This window comes from Carassius auratus, chromosome 15 (genome assembly GCF_003368295.1).
Source record: "Carassius auratus strain Wakin chromosome 15, ASM336829v1, whole genome shotgun sequence".
NCBI lineage: Eukaryota > Metazoa > Chordata > Actinopteri > Cypriniformes > Cyprinidae > Carassius > Carassius auratus.
Window position 1 is genome coordinate 12,109,152 of NC_039257.1, and position 12,013 is coordinate 12,121,164.

At 37.6% G+C, this 12,013-nt stretch overlaps 1 protein-coding gene and 1 long non-coding RNA gene across 2 annotated transcripts in view; one reads left to right on the forward strand and one right to left on the reverse strand.

The window, feature by feature from the left end:
* Positions 1-176: 176 nt before the first annotated feature.
* On the reverse strand, positions 177-5,262 carry LOC113115121 (uncharacterized). The gene is made up of 3 exons (XR_003293831.1): positions 5,193-5,262; positions 2,925-3,068; positions 177-446 (listed from the first exon to the last, which is right to left on the reverse strand). It is a non-coding gene; the product is annotated as an uncharacterized LOC113115121 (long non-coding RNA).
* Positions 5,263-8,558: 3,296 nt separating this feature from the next.
* The window catches only part of LOC113115109 (alpha-2-macroglobulin-like), a 41,897-nt gene continuing 38,442 nt past the window's right edge, over positions 8,559-12,013 (forward strand). Inside the window, exon 1 of the mRNA XM_026282400.1 lies at positions 8,559-8,772. The gene's annotated coding sequence lies outside the window, so the exon portion shown is untranslated. The remainder of the gene's footprint in view (positions 8,773-12,013) is intronic.

Sequence of the window (12,013 nt, forward strand, 5' to 3'; positions counted from 1 at the left end):
TTAAGTTGTATGTAACCATTTACAGTTGACATGAGACATAAGTAGCAAACATACGTTTTTTTAGTATTGGAATGCAAGTCGGATTATTGAAAAGGAGCAGTAAATTGGTTGTATTCTATCTTGCAGTTGATCGTGGGTGGGGTTTAAACACACTGGGCTCCAGGCCACTGGAATTTGTAAAGGGCATGGTCTCTGAATTGGAAAACAACATGTAGCCTGCGACAGACTATTTAAATTAAAACTGAAACAATTTGAAACGAATAAAAATTTTATTTAACAAAAGAAAACATGACCATAAGTAGCCTAATCATCTGCCTCAGCCTGGTTAGACCGGTTGGTCAGGCGCCTCCTTGCCGCACCACAGTCTGCAGCCAAGTTAAACCATCCTATGGCATAACGTTGAATGTCTGTGGCTGTGCGACACAAACTATTTGCACGTACAGCACCTGTAGACACAAAATGAGGTTTTAAATTCAGCATGCATTTGGTAGGCTACTTATGACTTAAGCCCGGGCTGCCCAGTTATTGGCTGGAATTAATCAGTGTTGCCAGATTGGGCATCTTTTGACTTCGTTGGCTGGGGAAAATAAGCCGGTGTTACAATATATTCGGTTCCCGAAATATTTGGTTCCAATGGGTGGAGCTATCATGAATACTCACGAGACCATAGCATGGGCGGGGCGACAAATACAAGTGAGTGGAACAGAAATTATTAGCGTGAGCGCCTCGTTTTGTTTTATGGATTATTTATTTCAAACAGGTAATAAAGTTGAACGAAGTTAAGCTTAACTACTCAGACATCCCAAATCTCCCGGAAGTTCCGGGAGTCTCCCGCATATTGAAAGCGGCTCCCTGAGACCCGCAAATTAGTTAAAATCTCCCAGAATCTAGACCGAGCGAGCAAAAGCACGCATGCGAAACAGATACTGTGTTTCAAACCGTGTAGCGCACGCATGGCATGGAGGTAGAGGGAGCGAGAGACCTTGCGTATGTGTGCCAATGTGCGTGTGTGCGAAGCGCATGTCAGACAGAGAGCATCCTGATTGGCCTGTTTCTGCAAATCAACCAATCAATTGTCAGTGTGTGATTGCAAAAGGCATGTTGAGGTGAGTTGACAAGTTTCATTTCATCTGCATATTATTCAGGCTAGTTGCCAAGGCTACATGAAAAAAAAAAAAAAACTTTTTAAAGTTGCAATGGAAAATAAATAAAAGCAGTTTACATAAATTGTATAAACAGATTATGTAAATAGTAAAAGTAATCTACATATTTAAACATAATTAACGAATAATTACATAGGCCTATAGCTTATAGTAATACAATTTTATATGCTATATCTTTTAGGGACCACAACATGTTAGGAAGGCCAAGCGCAGGGAAGGCTGCTCCAATATATCTCAGTTCTCCCATTCAAGTCTCACTGAGAAGGTGATGTAGTTCCTTCCTTGGGGGGGTGGGGGTGGGGGTGGGGGGGGGTTGTTGCTGACATTCTATGATATAGAACTGTTCATTTCTCATGAATGACAGATTAGTATTTTTAAAAGGTGTGTGATTGCTGTTTAAATAAATATTATATTCTTGTGTCTTTATTCAGTCTCCCAAAGTTGTCTGCATATTATTAAAATAACCTTTAAATTATAGGCTGATTGTTTAAGTCAACATAAGACCTTGGAGTTGCATGTTGCATGCTTTGGATGTTGCTTTATACTGACTCAACTGAAAATCTTTTTGATACACAACCTTTACTTTATCAAAGGTTGTCATAAATGCTAAGCTTTCAGATGCATTAACAATTGTTTTCTCTAGCAATGCTTTAGAACGTTGGTCAAATTAATTTATAATAATTACTAACCATTAATCATAAAAATTAGGCCTACATATTATCAGTTTAGTAATTTTATCATTCTTATGTAATCTTTTTGTAAACAAGTGAACACAAAAACACTGGTGTAGAAGGCATGGGTATACAAAAATTAAGGAAAGGTACATTTCTAAATACATATTTGAATAATATAGTAAATATTTTATTGGTCCTGCTGTATTAATTTTGTCCTTGATCCCATGTTTTTCTCTTGTCTAACATTCTCGTTTTTACAGATGAATATAAATAAAATATGTAATTTTAAGACACTGTATCTTACTTTAAAAGTAATTTCGAGTTAATGAATGAATGCTTTAAAAAAAACTACATTTTTACACAGAAATATGTTGAGGCAGATGTTTTTGTTTATCAATTTTAAACAGTCTAGATCATATTTAGGACAGGTATAACTTCATGCATATTGTTTTACATTATAAAAATTATATATATTATATTCTTTAAATGAGAATACTTTTTAATTTGTCTTGAGCTATCATGTTATTATATAAAAGCTATTTCAATAATAGCCTACAGACAACTTTGGGAGACAGAATCAAAACACAAGAATATATTTGTAAATATTTATTTAAACATGCAATAATAGACATTTAAAAAGCTTAATCTCAGTCATTCGTGAGAAACGAACAGTTAGAAGTAGTTTAGAACAAAACACCATCTGAAGCGCTAATAATATGTTCCACTCGCTTGTATTTGTCGCCCCGCCACGCTATGGTGTCGTGAATATTCATGGTAGCTCCACCCATTGGAATCAGATATTCCAGGAACCGAATATATTGTAACACCGGCTTAGGCGGGCAGATAAAGTTAAATTGCAGGGCAGATTGGAGTTAAATTGTTTATCTGTGACAGAATCGTTGTTGGGGCAGATTTTTTGATGAAGGGGACGGGTTTTCGATCATGATTGGGCGTAAATCACTCAACCCAATCTGGCAACACCGTTTACAGTTTCAGCCGACCCCAGCATTGCACCGCACGCAGCTGTGTGTGGGAGCCGTTACACTTCCCTTCCCTTCCCTGCAGCTGAATACTTAAAGTGACTTACGGTACATTAGTGTCTTCGACGACATGTGACTGAATGCCCTCTTGCCATTTGCCCCCTTCGAGCTTATGGTCTTGGCCACTTCTTCTGTGAACATCCGAGAGAGGATGTTCCACTCTCTCCACCAATCGTGGCCAAAGAAGAAATCTAAAAGTAAGTCACAAAACACCTTAAAATACAGACAAGGTATAAAGCCTATTTTTGTGGGTAAAAAATGAGATTATGCTTTAATATTTGTTTGAAAATGTTTCATCCCTTTTGTACTGCACCGACAAGCGGCAACCGCAAACTGAGAGAAGCAGCAGACAGCAGAGTTTATTAATCCTGCGAATTCTTTGCTAGTGGTGCTTGCAAGCTTATACACAATTTTTTTTTTTTTTTTTTTTTTTTTGACGAACAGAAATTAATTTATTCAATGACGTTTGAATTTGCAGATTTTATTTAGCCTTCTAATTTTATTCTATGCCTGTTTAAGAAAAACCTCACAGCCTAACATGTTTTCATTTGCTATACAAACAACAGCAACTGAAGCTTTATCTTGTAGAGTGTAGTCTGCTGCACTTCTCCGATCGGCAGATCCCGATCCACAGCTTCCATCCCGATAACAAGAGGAAAGAGCTTATGCTCCGTCAGTTTGGGTCGTAAGGCACCCTGAATAACATGAAAACTCAACAGGATTTGCTTTCTGCCATCTCGGTCTACATTAACTTCTTTCTGAAACGTCAGAAATGAACCAGGCTCATGCATCAGACAAACCATGTCTAGCTGGACATGTCTACTTTTAAAATAAGCCATTTAAATAGTATAATAATAACAATAATTTTATATTTAGGCCTATGTAATTCAAATGAAACCAACCAGAGGTGCAGTGTTTCCAGTCTGAACTCATTATCTGTAATGATGTCACACCATATTCGGTCATCTACACAATGCGTGAATTCTGTTCATAATTCTAAGTAGCCTATAGCCTATAATTAAAACATTTAAAGTAGACTAATTACGGGGAAAACTTAACTTATTTTAATATACATTTTAATATATTTTATTCCATGTCGTTGTAGATCACAGGCTAAAGTAAAATTCAAATGGTGTTTTATGAATAAAGTTGTCAAGTCTGCTTTGTCAATAACATGCAGCAGCCGGAAAAATATAATATTATTTTATTATTAATGTAATTAATTATTATTATTATTATTATTTTATCTTACAAGCACCACTAGCAAAGAATTCGCAGGATTATTAATAAACTCTGCTGTCTGCCGCTTCTCTCCTGGTGAAGATAACCTGAGCAGCGGTTGCTGCTTGTCGGTGCAGTACAGAAGGGATGAAAGGGGCGTTTCAGCGCCGCCCACACATTCAAACAAATATTAAAGCATAATCTAATTTTTTACCCACAAACAAAAATACGAAAAATCCAGCTAAATTTTCGTTTTCCGTTTCTTAAACAAAACGAAAAAAACGAAAATCAAACCGTTTCTCATTTATCTTTATTTATTTTTAAATAGAAAATCGAATGACCAAAAGATACACGGACCCATCTTGAAAAGCTTGTAAAATTGCTTCTTTTGACTTAGGCAAAATAAGGCACACAAAAGTCACACTTTTGACATAGGCGATTATACTACAGGGGTAGAATTGCACGATCTGTTCAACTGAGGATGTGGGCAATTTTACATCATGAGAAGATATCTTATGCAAAAGAAATCATTTTTGTCAAAAAATGACGTAGGCAATTATTTTAGGAAGGTGACGATATGTGTTTGTACACTAATAAACCACGAAAAAACACATGGAAGCTGCAAAATCATATAGAGAAGTAGTTGGTAAGCAGGAAAGAGTGCAAAATTTTGACAAACTAACATTAATAACCTAAGGTTATGTGGTAAAGATCCGAATGAGCTCTAGCTCTTACTGCAATTCTTCCTTCTATTTATTATCCCGATATAGGCTACGTTCAGATTGTCAGTCCAAAAGAACTAACATTAGCACCAAGCTAGCACCAAGTTACTGCAATAAATTAGACTACATACTTTCCCAAATTAAAACAACTTAACATAGGACGTCCGCGATAGAGCTCGAATATGGGTAATGGGAATTAAAATCAGGCATGGGCTACTTTATGCTACACAAGCCTACTGCAACGGCTAATAAAATGGCAACCAAAATCCACGAAAATTTTACCAAAACCTTCGACAAAGCAGGTAACACCGATAGATTATATTTCAATGACAGATATAACATTAATAAAATATATCTTAACGTTACACTTACTTGGCAGCCGAACTTCACGCGAAGGAGATCCCGACTAATTCCCACACGGCGGTTATCTATTAGGCGCGTCCGAAGTGCGGATCCGTATGTGATCTGTTCTGGGTCCGCTGATTAAAAGCGCTGTGTAGACTTGAGAGGTATGTCCTGTCTACGGATAATCAGTTTGGTTTTAAACGAAAGCATGGTACTGATTTATGTATTTTTGCACTAAAGGAAATTTTAGATAGATATAATTAACAAAATTCCACAATTCCGTGTTAATCATCAATTTTTTTTTTTTTGAATTGATTAAAAGTGGGGTCCCTGGTTTTTTGATTAGAATCTTGGTCTATTGGTATTCTCATCAGACAATGAGAGTTAAATGGGGGAGTGTAACAACGGCTCCCTTTAAAGTGACCAATGGGGTTCGACAGGGTGGAATTCTGTCTCCTTTTCTTTTTAATGTGTATATGAATTATTTGTCTATGATTTTAAATGCTTGTGGTACAGGTTGTAGGTTTGGTGACTCACTAATTAATCACCTTATGTACGCTGATGACTTGGTCATTTTTACCCCATATAGTGCTGGTATACAACAGCTTTTGAGACTATGCACACAGTATGATGTAGATTTTGATATAAAGTATAATTTGATTTTTATCTATCTGGTACTGTACTTGATGTATGCACAGATATACCATATCTTGGCCATATTATTGCAAATGACCTGTCTGATGACAAGGATATTTATAGGCAGTTTCGTAAGCTGTATGTGCAAGCGAACATGTTGTGTCGTAAGTTTAGTATGTGCTCTGTCCCTGTGAAGATTTCACTCTTTAGAACATACTGTACACCGTTGTATATTGCCTATCTTTGGTGCCGTAATAAGCAAGATAGCATTAGAAAGCTTACAGTGGCTTATAATGACAGCATGAGGCTGCTGCTAAGAGTCCCAAGAGACTCCAGTGCAAGCCATATGTTTGTTAGTGCTGGGGTACCTACCTGTGCTGCAGTCTTGCGTAACTTAATGTTTAGATTTATGGGTAGGGTGTCTGAGTCAAAAAATGATCTAATTGCTGTGTTGGCTAACCCTAGACGAAGTTCTGTAAGATTTTTGTCCAGACTGTGGAACCATTGGTGTACATGTCTGTATGTTAGACACTGAACACTGTGGAGGGTCTATTTTTACTTCTTGTATATTTATTATTTGTTGTTTGTTTTGTTTTTTCTTCTATGTATGTGTTTTTGTATTGTACTATGGATCCCTCTGGGTCTGGAAATAAAGTTTATTAAAAGCATCTGCTAAATGACTAAATGTAAATGTAATGTAGATTAAAATAAGCATTGAAAACAATGGTGAAATTTTACGTGTAGAAGCTGCTATGGCAACAACATTACATTTCAGAATCAGATGTTTTATGGTGATGCTGTAAGAAAATAAAGATGAGCTTGATGAAGATGTTTATTGCAACATAGCAGTGTCAATGTACATTTAGTACCTTGGATTCAATGGAGTCAGAATGAACACCTAACATCCTAAACTCAAAACATTGTTTTAAACAGTTACAGTTTACCTCCCTTAATGTAAATTAAGTTGCTAATCTTGTAACAGCTGTGGTGTATATGTTAATGAGTTCTGACACCCCATTGTCTAAGATGGTTCTCAGTGTTTCACACCTATTCCCATTCTACCATTGGTCACCATTTGCTCAGGATGTGATCATCCCAAATGATCTAGAAACAACTGAACTGACTTTCTTCTTTTCTATAACAATTAAGCCATGTTGGGAAATAATCATGATTGAACCTCTATTGTTACAGGAGATATGGGTTGGGGCAGCCTGTTGTTTCTTACAATACCTTGTGAAATGTTGTTATATTTGAGCTCTGCTTTTTAACCATCTTAAATTTATGATGGCCATTTTTTTTTTTTTTTTACTATTGTGAAAGTGAAGTGAAAGTCATGAAATTTGCCAAGTATGTTAACACATACTCGGAACTGGTGCTCTGCATTTAACCCAACCTTCAAAGTGCACACACACAGCAGTGAACACACACCTGAAGCAATGGGCAGATATTATGAAGTTATTTTTGATTCAAAACAACTGAACACCTGTGGCAGTGTGATTTGTAGTTGTAGAGAAAAGCCACACATGTGTATCAGTAAATTTGAAGCCACAGAGGGAAATGTTTTAAGAGATGCAAACCTGTAGACTTTTTTTCTCTCCTACAAACACAACACAACACAACAGTTACACCTTCTCAAATTCTTCATTGCAGGTGCACAAATCCTATTCTACAAATCACACATTTAGAAACTCGTACGCTTGAATTTTTTGAAACAATTGCTGCAGTGAATGTGGTGCAAAACGCATTTACACACCCGCATCAAGAGATGTGAAGCCGTGGAGAAATGTTGAACATCCGCAAATCAATACGTGAATTCATCAAATGAGAGTTGCACACTTGTAGAATATTTTCTCAGAAATGTCTTGTATATTTATCTAACACAAACACAAAGTACATAACTACAGCTGCTTGAATCTGAATGAGGAACAACAGGGGCGTAAAACTGCTTGGGGCGTATATCTACCGCCTCAGTAGCTCTTCTGATTGGCTGAAATTCTGTAATCTCTAAATTGTCCCGCCCACTACCTCTACAGATGCACAAATCACTTTTGAACCAAATATCTCGGTGCAAAAGGGAGAGCGCGAAACTTGTCACTTGAAAGCGAAAAACAGTGTTTGAAATTCATCGCAGCGGATTCAAGCAGCTGTAATTATGTACTTTGTGTTGGTGTTAGAAAAATATACAAGACATTCTGAGAAAATATTCTACAAGTGTGCAACTCTCATTTGATGAATTCACATACTGATTTGCGGATGTTCAACATTTCTCCACGGCTTCACATTTCTTGATACGGGTGTGTAAATGCGTTTTGCACCACATTCACTGCAGCAATTGTTTCAAAAATGCGAGCGTACGAGTTTCTAAATGTGTGATTTGTAGAATAGGATTTGTGCACCTGCAATGAAGAATTTGAGAAGGTGTTACTGTTGTGTTGTGTTTGTAGGAGAGAGAAAAAAGGCTACAGGTTTGCAACTCTTAAAACATTTCCCTCTGTGCCTTCATATTTACTGATACACATGTGTGGCTTTTCTCTACAACTACAAATCGCACTGCCACAGGTGTTCAGTTGTTTTGAATCAAAAATAACTTCATAAGATATCTTTGACCCAGGGATCCTTTCCCAACTCTTGCCAGCAACAAGACTCGACCTGTGTAACCTTCGCGTTTTATTTCATATGATTCAATGCAAGAGCCTGCAATAACGCGGTTTGACCAGTGTGGCGCAAGACTGTAATTCAGTCATCCCAGATGCAATTCAAGAGAAGAAGACAGCGCTTCAGAGCGGAAAACGCAGCAGAGCTGAACTTGAGACTGCTGAGGGGCGTTTGGATGATTATGTTAACATATGCTGCGCGCTTTCATCTCAGTAACATAATAAATACAACCAAAACTGATTGCAGTGTGAAAGTAGCAGTTTAAAACGCATCTGATTACAGCGATCTGGATGTTTGCACGAGCTCTTGCAGTTCGGTAAAGTAAAGTTACTCCAGTTAAATCATGTCATGTTTATTATACTGTATTACTTTAGTACTTTATGCAATATATATTGTTTAATCGAACAGCTTTACAATATTAAACATGAAAAATCAGAGTCAGTGTTGCTTTCATTTCGAATTACAACCTGATTTTCTGTTATAAAGCAGTGTGAAGTGAAGTTAGCTTTAGGGCTGGTCCGCATACCACGTGATGAGCTTTCCGTTTCGCAAAAGAATCGTTCGAATTTAGTGAACAGGTTGATCCATTTCACTCAATCGAATTTAATCGTTTGAAACGGTTCGCTTTCTTGGGCGTCGTGACGTCATTACTTGGTGTGGCCACCACGTTGACAGCCTCCTTTACTGCTACTCGGGCTATTGCGTAGTGTTTAGACATACTCCCTCTCATCCGTGTGTCTTAATTTGATTAATTAAAAATCTATTTCAACCATTGTAAACCGTTGCTGTATTGTGGGGTGTAAATAGCGCAACATATAATCGCCATGGCGAAAATAAAATGAGAATAGATTAACTTTAAACCGCTTTCCTGCTTGGAGGTGCGATGGAGACCATAACATCTGAATATTCATTTATATAGCTTAAGTCAACATTGAAAATAAGGGAAATTTCAACATTCATCTTTTTGTTGCTATCCCTCTGCTGACATAAAAAATTTGAACTACAAAAATGCTGCATTAACTAACGTTAAGTGATTTGTGAAGCTAGGTCTACCGTGACTTAAGTTTCAGATTGGTGTGAAATCTTGCTCTCACAACAACCACGCTATCTTAAAAAACCCAACATCACGCTTAGGTTGCTTTCAAGTAAGCAAAATGATGCTTTGAAAACAGCTGTTTCGCTGGAAGGGCAAGGAGTAGCAACAGGACAACAACACAGAGACTTGACAGGTCCGGTTCAAAAGCTAACAGGATATTTTACAGGAAAATACCCATCCATTTGTGAACTGTACATGAGACTTCAATGACTTGTAGCTTCGGAACTATTCTGAAGTGTAGGTGCTCACAAAACAAACAAGGTAGCCGAAGATATCTATTATGCAAAAGTGCAGCAGCAAGTCTCTGTCGGTACTCCACTATTTTTTGGGAATTTCATATGGATCCAAACCATTAACAGTGCTGATTTTGTCCACATACCCTGGCATCCATATTTAGCGTATCCCTATAAATCCCACAACCTTTCCACGATTTTACCATCTTTTCTCTTTCTCCTAACTCTGCTTCTTCTCGTTTGACTTGATGTATGTTTACGTTCGCGAGGCTGCCAGCAGGACCGCCATGTCCCAGAATGCAACGCGGCGCCCAAGCCCTATTAATCCACAAATAACTTAATCTGTTAACTTTTTTAACTTGGCTGACACTCCCTCGGAGTCAAAATAAACTAATATCCCGTAGTAATTCATTTACTCAAACAGTACATTGACAGAACTGCTGTGAACAGGGCCATAGCTGGGGTTTACAGGGCCCCGGTGAAGGTTGTACCAGAAGGTCCTGTTTGAAATTGTTTACTTTTTATGTTCGTTCTATTTATTTGTGCCGTTTACACAATGTTTAAGTTTTTTTCAAGTCTGTATGTATCCAGGATCAGAAACTGAATAATTAAAAGGAAAATAGTACTGCATAGTATTTAATGTAAAAATTAAATATACAATCATACCAAAATGTATTCAGATGCTGTCAACATTTCTCACATTACCACAGTTTATTTGCTATAGTATGGCAAATCTAATGACGTGTCGAAGTGAAGATGTGCATTATTCGCAACTCTTTTACTGGCTTTTTGAAGGAAGATCAACGTTCGCGATGAAAACAAATATGTGCAAACTGTAATGAAGCAGAGATCAGTTAGTTCCTCACTTTCCGCGCTGACGCAGAGATTGTTCGCTTGCTTCAGTGAAAGTATAACATGCCTAACGTTTTCGACTCGTACATTACACGTCACGCGTCCTTTCGGGATCTTTACCGGTTGTGTGTGAAAGCACGCACATATCCCGGGTAATCACTGGTAGTGTGAAAGTGCAAAACCTAGCGACCAGGGAACAATTGCCGGCACACTTTACCCATGTATTTGCCGGAATGGCAGTGTGAAAGGGGCTTATAAGAGACAACCAATGCATACAATATAATACACATCAAATTTTTTTCTACTTTCACTTAAGACATAACCGACAGTGTTTTTCAAACATACTTTCCCAAACGGGTAATTTTAACTATTTTTTATGTATTTGTTGGCAAAAGAGCAAAAAGTAAGGAGTCAAAATAATGCCGTAGGCTATAGATATGAAAAAAAAAATTGCAAACAAAATTAAAGAATTGCAAAAGAAAATAAATAATTGGGAGAAAAAAATTAAGTGTTGCAATGCAAACAAAAATAAAGAATTGCAAAACTTAAATGAAATAACGGGAAAGCAATTATTTTGCAATACATATTGTCCAAAGCCATATCTACTAATTTATTTGCAATGCTGCTTTTATTTTGCGTGTCAATTTAGTTTGAGCTTGCGATACTGTTCTCCCTTTGCGCTTCATTTTCCTGCTCGTCTCGCTTTGTGACACTGTTTTGACATGGGGATGGGGTCAAATGCTATTGAATAAAAAGAAGCAATCCACCCGCAAGCCTCTGCTCATCATGACAGTACCTGGATCAGTGAACTGCATCAAAAACGTCACTTCCAAGTAGGCATGTTGTACACGTCCATGTCTTTTGTCTCCACCCCCACGTCAAAACAGTGCCAAAAAGCGAGACTCTAAAGACTCTATAGCCCCTTTTGCACTGCAATTCCAGAAGATACACGGGTAATGTGTCCCGGCAGTTGTTCCCAGGTCACTAGATGTAGCATTTTCACGCTGCCCGTGATTACCTGGAATATGTGAGTGCATACACACACAACCCACAAAGACACTTGACATCAGGGTGTGATGTGTAATATATGAACAAAAAACGCTAGGCACCTAGGATCAATCCCGGGACATGTTTGAGTTCACACAGAAGGCGACCCGGCAGTTTTCCGGCATTTTTCCGGGTCCGATGTGCAGTTTGAAAGGGGCTTCAGTTCAATAGGAATAAGGGATGATTTAGGAAATACCTGTACTGTATTCATAGTTAAAGGTCCCGTTCTTCGTGATCCCATGTTTTAAACTTTAGTTAGTTTGTGATGTTGTTTTTGTTGTTGTTAGAGTATAAATAATATTTGTAAAATTCTAAAGTTCAAAGTTCAG